The 12,309-nt window shown below is 40.3% G+C and overlaps 1 non-coding gene across 1 annotated transcript; it reads left to right on the top strand.

Annotated features, from left to right (window-relative positions):
• The first annotated feature begins 7,318 nt into the window (after positions 1–7,318).
• LOC141598060 (small nucleolar RNA R71) lies at positions 7,319–7,425 on the top strand. The gene has a single exon (XR_012523262.1). It is a non-coding gene; the product is annotated as a small nucleolar RNA R71 (small nucleolar RNA).
• Positions 7,426–12,309: the final 4,884 nt, after the last annotated feature.

The raw sequence follows: 12,309 nt of genomic DNA, 5'->3' as shown, positions 1-12,309 counted from the left end.
TAGCTTGGAGAAGACGAAATTGCGCTGTAGAGGAATCCGAGCGGATTAGTGTCAGGACGGGTGGATTCTGGCGGTGGAACACGAGCGGCTTTGGAGGAATCCGGGCGGATTGTGGCAGTGCTAACCCGAGCGTCTTGGGATGAAACCCACGGATTGTGCAGGTGGAGGACGGCCGGATTGTAGTCAATCCGCACGGATTGTTCTTCAGTAAGATTTCTTCTTCTTTTCTTCCCTTTTCTTCATAAATTCCTTGGGGATTTCCTTGGGGACTCAAGGATCCTTTCTCAACATTGCTCATCTACTATAATATGTACAAAGGCCTTCTAATCTTGTCTCTCCTTGATGCTTGGTCATTGGATTCGATCAATTTAGTCTTGTTTTGCCATGAAAATGCAAGATTCTTACTCCTTTCCTACCAAGGGATCAAAATCTCAAACAATATGCAAAACAAAGAACTAAAGATAATAAATGACCCAAATATGCACTAAAAAGCATGGGAACAAGGCTAATTCTGGGGCTAAATATGCGCTAATTATGGTCACATCAAATATCCCCAAACCGAACCTTTGCTCGTCCCGAGTAAAGAGGTGACAAAGACTAGGACCATTATTTAAACTAACCTAATAACATAGCCGATATGAGACAATTAGCGGGTCTCACTCCGCCCCTTCAACTCACAACAAGACAACCATGAGGTAGGATGCCTTCTTGCAAGGCAAGGTGGGTCTTGCCAAAATGGCGACACATCCAAACATTAAGCACACAAAATCACATAATGGATGCATCTACAAAAGAATAGCCACTTCCTCATCAAGCGGCGGAGGCACTAAAGAGGAACAAATTTAAGAGCATGTAATCCTTCACAAATACTAGTTCAACAAATTACTAAGGCTAAGAGGATGGCACTAAATCACCTCCAAATGGTGTTAAACTAGACTACTTTCGTCCTCAATTTCCAAATGCTTTCGTCAAGAGCGATCGGATGTTGGTGGAATGATGATCCCTATGATGCTAGTAGCATATGACATGACAAGTCTCGAATTCTCTACAAAAGTAAAGGTCATGGATCGTCCCAAGCTCGACAAAGTGGCTTGACAAAAAGGCTTTTTGGGAATGAAATGCTCAAATCTTTATACACAACGGGTGGATATGACTAGTATTCAAAATTGTCCTCATTCGACTTTCACATTTCAAAAATTTTAGATGGGGTTTGTCCCTTCCGGGCTAGTGTCCTTTGCTTTCGCCAATCGCTTATTAGGCAACCGGTTAACCTCTAGACAATAGCTTTTCGGGGTGATAGTCACTCTGTCTCTGGGCGGCCGAATTTACAACCGTGTGGGGGCCCAATTCAATGGATCCCGCTCCAAAGCACATCGAAGTGGTACGCCTCCATCAAAACAATTTAAATTTCTCAACATTCAACAATTCATAACATTTGAGGTTTCCTTGGCATTAAATTACTTCCACATGACAAAATTCTTTGAAATGAGCACTTCAAACTTATTGATAGAAAATAATTTTGGGTTGCCTTACCACAAGGTCAATCAAGGTCACCTAGACAAGTTAACCAAGTCCACATCGCATCACGGGGTTGGATAGGTGACTCACATGCAAACCCTTGACTAGGCTTTGGGTCATGGGTCAAAAGACACTAGTATGACACTATCTAGGGTGTTTTACAACCATTCTAGTAGGCAAAGTCTTAAGTTGAACAAGTATTTGTAACGGCTTAGTTGCTCTTGTCAAAGTTCCTAATTAGGCATTTTCAAAACTTTTATCTAAATGCAACTATATGCTATGATGCAACTAATATAAACATCCTAATGCAAGTGATTCTATCAACTAATATGACATATAAACTAAATGCAAGTCCTAAGTTCACATTGTTATACCGCATCAATCAAAATAAAGCCACATAGTCATTAACATAAAGAGGAAAAAGGAGATTGGAAAGATCATACCATGCGGTCTTCATGATCCTCATGACTCGGATGTGGCGTAGTCAATCAATGTGAACAAGGATAAAACAAACACAATATACAATAATATATACAAGACTACACTACAAAAGGAAATAAACATGTTTTTTCAATTTTTTTGGATTTTTGAATAAGAGTTAAGTTAGAATTCCCCATCCCCACACTAATATGGGCATTGTCCTCAATGGCCAAAATGATGGGAAATTATGCAAAGATTATGCATGATTTCTATACTAAATGCAATCTACACTAGTCTACACTACATGATGCATGGTTTTTGTTATGACGGAGAGGATAATTTAGATTACCTCCCGTTGTGTATGCATTAACTTCCCCAAACTGAGTTAGACACTATTGCTAATGTCCAAGGATGGGTGTAGTTCATGCACACACTATGCAATGCATGAAACTAATTTGTCATTTTGGATTTTGAAAGTGGGAACAATAAAATGAGAACACCTCAATGGTACCAAGGTGTGAGTCCTTTATGGTGCTAGGACTACTCCAACAATGATCAAGAAAATAATTAAAACAAAGAGAGAAATAGACAAACGAGAGGGTAAGAGCCTCCAAGGCTTGCTAATCTTCCATCATATCATCACCATCATCACTTTCCTCATTAGAAGTGGTCTCATTGCCACTCTCCTCTTCATTTGCTTCTTTACTTTCTTCTTCACCTTGCTCATCATCTTGCTCACCATCCTCTTCTCCTTCTTCACTTGCTTCCTCATCAATGTTATCATCAACCTCTTCATTGCCAACAACCTCATTGTCACCCGAAACGACCCTAGATGCACCCGGAAATAGGACTTCTCTATCCGCCCAACTAGGCAAAGGACATGATGGATCAAGTAGTCCTTGCCTAGCTAAATGTAGGAGGGGTGGATATTGAGCCAAGTAAGCATTTTTCCGATCCTCAAAGGCTTGCTTGTGCATTGCTTGCATGAGAAGAGTCAAATAATCATTTCTTGCTTCAACACCTTCCGGCTTGAACTCTTGGTACTCAAAAGGGTAAGGTGGTGTGACAATGGAAGAGTAGGGCATTTCAAGTTCACCCTTTTGTTGTCGGATAATATACTCGGCCTCTTTTGAAAGGGGAAGTAGATAATTGGTCTGGTGGACGCTTAGACGACAAATCTTTGAAGGCAAAGTAAACGATCTAGCCTCACTAGTGAGCCATCCATACTTGGTGTCAAGAGGGTTATGGGCAACCCACTTGTACTTGTGTATCATAGTATGCATATCAACAACATGACCACCCTCCATTGCTTCATACTTGTTATCCTTGTTGAAGTTAGGATCAAAGTATTTAGCTAGGATAGTGACTAGGCCGCCATTGACAATAACGGTAGTGCCTTTCTTCCCACAATCAATGTTGAGCCATCTATCTACCAAAAGCCTTAAAGAGTTGAAAGGCTTGGTGTGTACTCTTCCAATGTTCAAAGCCGATTCAAGAAGAATAAAATCAAGTTTGGTGAAATGGTTGGTATCTTTCCTTGCAATAATGGTGTTTCCTATGACCTTGTGCCATACCCTTATGCCCTGATGGTGGACTAAAAGAGCACGACTCGCATGAAAATCCTCAAATTTCCTTCCGGAAATTGCCTCCCAAAGAGGGTCGGGGTCATACTTTCCATAATTCTTAAAATAACTCGGTTCATCACTAAGACCCAAAATTTCACCCAATTCCCTAAAGGAAATGCATCTACTAACATTAGCTAGACGAAACTCGAGGTTCTCCCTAGTCTCAACTTTGGTGACTTTCAAAGAACTCAAAAACTCCAAGGTAAGGGAGGGGTATGTCAATTCTTTTGATTCAAACAATTTCTTCAACCCCATTGCTTTGAAAAAGGCTCTAGTTTGCTCAAGGACACCCAACTTATCTAAGGTATCTTCACAAATAAACTTGGTGGATTGAAATGATTTCCTAGCAAACTTGGCAAAAGTATCTCTATGGGTTTTGGAAATAAAAGTTACCTCCGGATAATGCAAAAGTTGATCAATTTCCGGAGTCGTAGATGTTGTTGCTCCCATAGAAGGTTGTTGTTGTTGTTGCACTTCCAAGTTTGGGGTTGCTACCACCATAGCCAATGCTTTCTTTGCTTGAAGAGCCTTTTGCCTTTGTGAAAGTGTCTTAGCCTTTGGTGCCTTTGTTGCTCCCTTAGTCCTTGCCATTGATAAATTAACCAAGAAAATAATGAAAAATCTTCAATTTGTAGTGTACCCAAATCGATTTAAAGGTGAAAGGCTTTGCCTTTATGAATTCAAAAATCGACTCAAAGGTTGAAGATTTTGTGCTTGGTTTTGATTTTTATTGAAAAAGGAGTGATTGATTTGTTGTTAAAAGGATAATTTGATTTGATTTTGGTGAATGTAGTTGAGGAATTTTGTTTTTGTGAGGGAGAGGATGAGGGTTTTGATGTTTTGAAGTAGTGTTATGAATGAATGAATGAATGAATGAATGAAGGTGGGAGGAGTTTTATAAAGCCCGGAAAAATTCGAACTACAGGGGCAATCCGTGCGGTTTCGCGCTCAAGACGGGCGGATTCTCGCACTTTCAGGTTGGGAAAAACTCGCCTAAAGACGGGCGTCTTTAAGAGAAGACGCTCGGATTCGCCGACACGGGACGGGCGGATTCTTCGAAGACGGGCGGATTTCATCCGAGAATTTTTCTTGTTTTCCTCAGCAAAGAAGACGGGCGTCTTCCTTTCAAGATGGGCGGATTTTCAGAGACGAGCGGATTGCTGTTCAGGACGCCCGGATTCTCTTACAGTCAAAAATCTTTCAAAAATTCAGCTCATAGGGACGTTCGTCTTCTACCCAATACGCTCGGATTGTCTGTAGACGGGCGGATTCTCCTGAATCCGCTCGGATTCGGCCCCTTTGTACCCGGATTCAGTTCTATCCGTGTACAATGCATATCCCTTATCATTCTTCCATTCTTCTTCATATCTCGTGTTTTTCATTGTGGGGGCACTACTAAGGCATGGATAGCCTAGGCAATTGTTATCCCCACACTAAGCTAAAGCACTACACATCAATTGAAATTATTAGTCCCTCCCTCACTTCTCTCAAACATGACAATTATCTTGATCAAAGTAAATAAAATCCAAAGATGACAAAAATGCAATACAAGAATTGAAATGCGAGTGAGGGAGTTAGAAATATTTACAAACGGTGGTTTAGGGAGGACTCCACCAAACTCTCATTCTTGATGAGATGTCAAGGGGGCATGTTCAAGGTGTTGTTGATGTTGCTCAACACCTTGAAGAAATAATCAAAAGCTTGTTCATTATCGTTATAAAGCTCTTCAATAGACTTTGACCCTTGTTGTCGGTCTTGATCGATGGCATTACCAATGTAGGGATTAAAAATCCCTTCAAATTCGTCGTCCCAAAGACCACAAACTTCATTAAGTTGATCATTGAAAATCTCTTGATTTGATGGAGACAACTCTCCCAAATTCTTCTCTTGGCCAATGAGGCCATCCTCTTCTTCTTTGATTGATTTTGATGAGTTTTTCAAGCTCTCCTTGTCACAATTCACTTGCTCTTTGAATGGAGCATCTTCAATTTTCTTCTTCCATTGGAGTTCCGACTTCTTCTTCTCATCCTTTCGGCTATAATGATCAATCATGAAACACGGTTCATGCAAACGAGGAGCTCTCATAGTCTTGTCAAGATTAAAGGTTATGCTTTCATCCCCCACTTCTAGAGTGAGCTCACCATGTTTCACATCAATCACCGCACCCGCGGTGTGTAGGAAAGGTCTTCCTAGAATGATTGGAATGTTGGAATCTTCCTCCATATCAACAATGACAAAGTCCACCGGGATGAAAAACTTCCCAATTCGCACGGGGACATCTTCCCATATCCCTAATGGTGTCTTCGTCGATCTATCGGCCATTTGGAGTGTGATGTTGGTGCATTTAAGCTCTCCCATCCCCAACCTTTTACTCACCGAGTACGGCATAACACTCACACTAGCCCCTAGATCACATAAGGCTTTGTTGATCGTTGTGTCGCCAATGGTACACGGTATTGAGAAGCTTCCCGGATCCTTTAGTTTTGGAGGTGAACTCCCTTGAAGTATTGCACTACTCACCTTAGTGAAGGCGATAGTCTCAAGTTTCCGGATCGACTTCTTCTTTGTGAGGATATCTTTCATGTATTTCGCATAGGCCAGCACGTGATTTATTAATTCCGTGAAAGGAATTGAGACTTCCAAATTCTTCACAATTTCCATAAACTTTCCAAGTTGGTCATCAAATTTGGGCTTGGCTTGACGACTTGGAAAAGGAAGTCTAATCACAATGGGCTCCTTCTCCTTGACCTTGTCTTCATTTTTCTTTGAACTTTCTTCTTTTGATGATTCTCCATCTTTGGAGTTTTCACAATTTCTTCCTTATCACTAGCTTCCACAACTTCATCCTCAACTTGGTTCTTCGGTGCTTCATACCTTGTACCACTTCTCAAGTGAATGGCACTAACCGTTTCATGTCTTGGGGGATTACTTTGAGGTGGTAATTGCCCCTTTTGTCTTTGCGAGCTTGAAGATGCTAGTTGAGTCAATTGGGTTTCCAACATCTTGGTGTGAGCTAGGATGTTGTTGATGGTGGTTTCCTTTGCTTGGCTATCTTTTTGAATTTGAGTGAAAAATTCTTGTTGATTCTTTTGCATTTGGAGGACCGCTTTTTGGACATCAAAACCTTGGTCATTTTGGTGATTGTATGGATTTTGATTTTGGAACCTTGGTTTTGATTGTAAAAGGGTCTTTGATTTTGGTTTCTCATGGGAGGTGGGGTGTATGTTGTTTGAGGGTTTTGAACATTTTGGCTTTTGTATGAGAGATTTGGATGGAATTTGGTGTTCTCATTGTAATAGTTGGAATAAGGGGTACCACTCTTGTATGCTTGGACAGCATTCACTTGTTCATTTGTTCCCCTATATTCACTTTGGTCATGTCCTAAAGTTCCACAATTCTCACATATCCCACTTGGGATTGATGAAGATGCCGTCATGGCATTAACATGATGTTGTGGTGATTTTGAGACTTCTTCAAGTCTAGCCATATCTTTTTCAAACTTCAAATTGATTGTGTCAATATGAGCACTAAGTTGAGCACCCAATTGAGTAACGGAGTCCACTTCATGCTTTCCTCCTCTAGTAGCCTTGCGAGGTCTACTATATTGTGAGTTATGGACCGCCATTTCCTCAATTTTGTTCCATGTTTGATTGTCATCAACTTCGATGAACATTCCATTTGATCCCATGTTGAGAATGTTCCTTGAATCTTCATATAAACCGTTCCAAAATGGTTGTACCAAGAACCATTCGCTAAGTCCATGGTGAGGACATGAGCGACAAATTCCCTTGAACCGCTCCCAAGCTTCATACAAAGATTCTTCATCCCTTTGCTTAAAACCCGTAATTTGAGCTCTTAGCATGTTAGTCTTTTCCGGTGGGTAGAATTTTTTGTAGAAAGCTAGAGCCAACTTCTTCCAAGAATCAATTCCGAGAGTGGCCTTATCAAGGCCCTTCAACCATTGTTTTGCGGTGCCAATTAGAGAAAAAGGAAATAAGACCCATCGAATTTGGTCTTGAGTTACACCGGTTTGAGAGATCGCATCACAATAGTCACAAAAGGTTTCCATATGAGAATGAGGGTCTTCACTGGGCATCCCCCCAAATTGGCTCCTTTCGACTAATTGGATAAAGGCGGATTTGGCAATAAAATTTCCGGTTAGATGTTGTGGTGTGGGAGTACCATTGGGTAGGTTCTCCTCGGTGGGTACGGAATTTGATGAAAACTTAGGCATTGTAGGTTGATTTTGGGTGGTATTGTGTAATGGGTTCTCCTCTCCTTCTCTTGCAAAAGGGTTGATGAACTCAATAGTTGGTTGAATAACCTCACTAATACCTCTCAAATTCCTCCTAGCAAGTCTCATATTGTTTGTTAAGGTTCTTTCAATTTCACGATCAAAAGGTAACAAATCACCTTGTGATCTTCTAGACATGCAAAATATCAAACAACTTGAAAATAATTAGAACAAACCTTGAGGAGTTTTACTTCCCCAAGGCAAAGAAAGACACAACTAATAACAATGTAAGAAATCTAAATAAAGCTAACACCGTCCCCGGCAACGGCGCCATTTTTTATCGGTCCGTTTCGTGTTCACAATTAAAGGTGTGGTCGTTGGGTCATGTCCGAATCAAAACACAATTTATAGCTTCACAAACAACTCTACAATTAGTAAAGAGGCAAGTAAAGGTCGGATCCCAAGGGACGGGAATTAAGATGAGATTTCTATTGAAACTAGTGGTGTCTTAGGGGTGTCACAATTTGGGTTGATGTAGAAGATCACTAACTAAAATAGCAATGAAAATAAACAAGCAAGATGAAATAAAAGGGTTGTAAACAATTGATTAAAAAGCACTAGGGTGTCATGGGATCATAGGGGGATCATGGGAATTGATCATACAAACATGTTCTCAAATTATAAGCAAGCAATTATTGTTGTGATGGATTGAGTTGGGTTATATCTTACAATCCTAGGAAAGTTTGGGTCCCGGAGCCGAATCGATTAGATTGTACAACACCTACAAGTCGACTTAATCTTCCCTACTCAACAACATGCATGGTCTAATGAGACTCGAGTTGGTTTATGTCTTACAAGTCTCATTGAAAAGATAGGTGATGGGTAAAAAATGCAAGGATTCATAGGCTCGCATTTCATCAAATATAACATGTGCATGAGTTGAGATCAAAACAAGCAAGCTAATAAAACATGAAAGCATATTAATTTAAGCATGAATCATTCCCCATGTTGGTTTATCCTAATCACCCATTAACCCTAGCTAAGACTCTACTCACTCATTATCATGTTGATCATGCTAGCAAGGTTGTCAATCATACCAACAAAATGAAACATGATGAATAAATAAAAGTAATTAACAATAATTAAAAAGGGATTAAGAGAATTATACCTACTAATGATTCCAATAATAAAGCAAAGATAAAAGAAGTACTTGATGCTTGATTGAGAGGTTGTCAATCTCCCAATAATAACCCAAATAATCTTCAATTACCCAAAATAAAGGATGAACAAAAGAGAGATTAAGGAAATAAAACTTGTATTAGAACTTGATTAATTGTTGATTACAAAATTAAAGAGAGATTTGATTGGTATTAACTACTCTAAGAATTGATAAGAAGAACATGCTCTTCTAATTAGACTAATGGGGTATTTATAGTGGAAATTAGGGGGATGCATTAGGGTTAACTAAGGGCTAAACTAGTAATTACACTTTTTAGATTGAGCAGGGAGGAGCCGGTATTTTTCGAAGGAAGGGCTTCTTTCTTTGTAGCTTGGAGAAGACGAAATTGCGCTGTAGAGGAATCCGAGCGGATTAGTGTCGGGACGGGCGGATTCTGGCGGTGGAACACGAGCGGCTTTGGAGGAATCCGGCGGATTGTGGCAGTGCTAACCCGAGCGTCTTGGGATGAAACCGCACGGATTGTGCAGGTGGAGGACGGCCGGATTGTAGTCAATCCGCACGGATTGTTCTTCAGCAAGATTTCTTCTTCTTTTCTTCCCATTTCTTCATAAATTCCTTGGGGATTTCCTTGGGGACTCAAGGATCCTTTCTCAACATTGCTCATCTACTATAATATGTACAAAGTCCTTCTAATCTTGTCTCTCCTTGATGCTTGGTCATTGGATTCGATCAATTTAGTCTTGTTTTGCCATGAAAATGCAAGATTCTTACTCCTTTCCTACCAAGGGATCAAAATCTCAAAGAATATGCAAAACAAAGAACTAAAGATAATAAATGACCCAAATATGCACTAAAAAGCATGGGAACAAGGCTAATTCGGGGGCTAAATATGCGCTAATTATGGTCACATCACAAGCAGTAGCCAACCAAGCATCCAAGCCCTATAGAAAAATGAAAGAAGATCAATTAACCAAACCCAAGAAAAAAAGGTAACACAAGGATACATAATAATAAAGCCCTTTGCAACTAACCTCCTTAGCTTGAGAAGCAAGAGCGGCAGCCTTTGTCACAAGAGAAGACAAGATAGACACTACTTTAGTAGAAGATTCAAGGGCATTGTTAGAAGATTCAAGGGCATTGTCAGATAAGAGCTACTTCCCTGACACTCCTGATTGGTTGAGCCTGAATGGGCTCTTTCTCTCTCCCTTCTTCCTCAGAAATGATAGCTTCTCTCCTCCTTTTAGAAGGTTGAACAACCTCTGGAGACACTAGTCTGGGCGGTTCTTGGGGAGGCTAGACATCAGAAACTAAAATGTCAAGAGTCTTGTCGCTCCGACTAGCCTCTTGACTCTTGGACTGCTCAGCAATCCTAGCAATCCCAGCTTTCAAGTCGGCAGCACTAAAGCTAGCTAATCTAGCAGAGGATCTGTATACTGAATGTATAAAAAATACACATAAGTGTCAGGAAAGAAGTAGCAGAAAGACAACAATCAACACAAAGGCATAAAGAAGACATACAGGAAAGAGCAGTGGAACTAGGCTTGCCTTTAGGTACTTTAACCACACTCAGCTTAGGCTTCATATACCGGGGCAACAAATCCCTGCCCAGACTAGCAGGCCAAGTCCTCTCTTCCTTAAGAAGAGCAAGAAAGGTCTCTATCCTTGAAACAGATTCCTCGTCAAGAGGATCAAAGTTCCAGTCAGGAGCTGCAAATATCCCCAAAATACACAGGAAAAACTTAAATATTCCAAATTCACACAATATAAAATGCAAATTAGGAATACAGGAAACCTACCACTCTCCAAAGGAGGATATCTCAGATAATCCAAACCTGACCCAGAGTGTCAGTCCGGATAAACAGGTAAGTCTTTGCCCAGCCTTTATCATCTCCAGAATCCAGGTTAGTAATTAATGGAGACATTTTTGACTTAATTATCAAATTGAAACGACCAGTAGAAGGATTTTTCAGATGATATACTGCCTTGATGTCATTAACAGTAATCACAAGTTTATATTTAGCACATAAATTTTCAATAGAATGGACAAGTTTCCAAACCATTGGCGTAATTTGGAAAGGTGATACTTCCATGGCACGAATAGTATTAATCATTAAAGGAGTAAAAGGCAACTCACAACCCGCCTTGAACGCCCATTCGTAGATACAGAACCAACCAGGTGACACCCAGTTAGCCCTGACTGGACAAAACTCAGGGATCCAAACTTCAGCCGAATCAGGGATCAATTTTTCTCCCTTAAAACCCCATCGTAGTTCGTTTTCAACAGATTTTCTTCAGGGAAAGAAGATTCGAGAGACCGAAGAGCAGAGAAAATAGAATCCTGATATTTAAATGCTATAGCACGAGCAGGAAGATCAACTTAAACCACCTCCTCTTCATGGATGTCTGTTGGCTCAGGCTCAACCGCAGCCTTCTGAGAAGCAGGACGCTTTTTGGCTCCCATATCCTTTGTGGTTTTATTAATTTTAGTGATAAATTAACAAGATTTAGTGAAACATTACGAGTAGCAGACTAAAATTCCAGGGAAATAGGGAAGAATTTCAGAGAAGATTTAGCAAGAGAAGTAGAAGAATTTTGATGAAGAATGAACTCATCACAATTACCGTATTTATAGGAGGGAGAATAACGGTGCAAAAACCCTAGAAAACGCAAAAATGTCAGCATGACATCATGTAGTTAGCCGTTGCTGTGATTAACGGTCACTAGAAGTCTAAGAGTCATTGAGTAAATGTGATTCTTTTTTATTTTTGAGCCCGGTAAATTGACATCTCACCCCTGGCCTGATCCAGCACGGGTAATTGTTAGGCCCAATTTAGCCTGGTCTGACTTTAGTTTAGCCTAACTTTATTAGGCTGACTGGGGCAACCAAGGTTCGGACAATTGCAGCTATTATTTGACAGGAAAAGAATATCAGAGGATGATAAAGCTGCTGAAGAAGCTTGATAGCAATATTAGAATAGCCTGACGGAACTCTCCAACAGGATATTTAATCAACAGATCAGGAAAGCAGTTACTTGCACACCCTATTCTTACGGAAGACCAAGTCCAACCACAAGAACATATAATCTCCACAAACAACAACGTGCAAGAGGAGAAGGAAGGGAAGTTGTTGAGTTTGAATAAGTCAGCCGGATTAATAAGGAATGTGCCCTATTAATCAAGAGACGGTTCCAATGGTTAAAACATTTGTGTAATTGATTGTAACTGATGTGACCATAATTAGCGCACATTTAGTCCCCTAATTGAGGCTATTTTGCATACTATTATAGCATTTCATGGCCATTTTATCCGTCAAAACCTTCCTATTTGCTTTT

This window comes from Silene latifolia, chromosome 8, assembly GCF_048544455.1.
Source record: "Silene latifolia isolate original U9 population chromosome 8, ASM4854445v1, whole genome shotgun sequence".
Classification (NCBI taxonomy): Eukaryota; Viridiplantae; Streptophyta; class Magnoliopsida; order Caryophyllales; family Caryophyllaceae; genus Silene; species Silene latifolia.
Note: the sequence above shows the minus strand (reverse complement) of the source record. Positions and strands in the feature narration are given on the sequence as shown.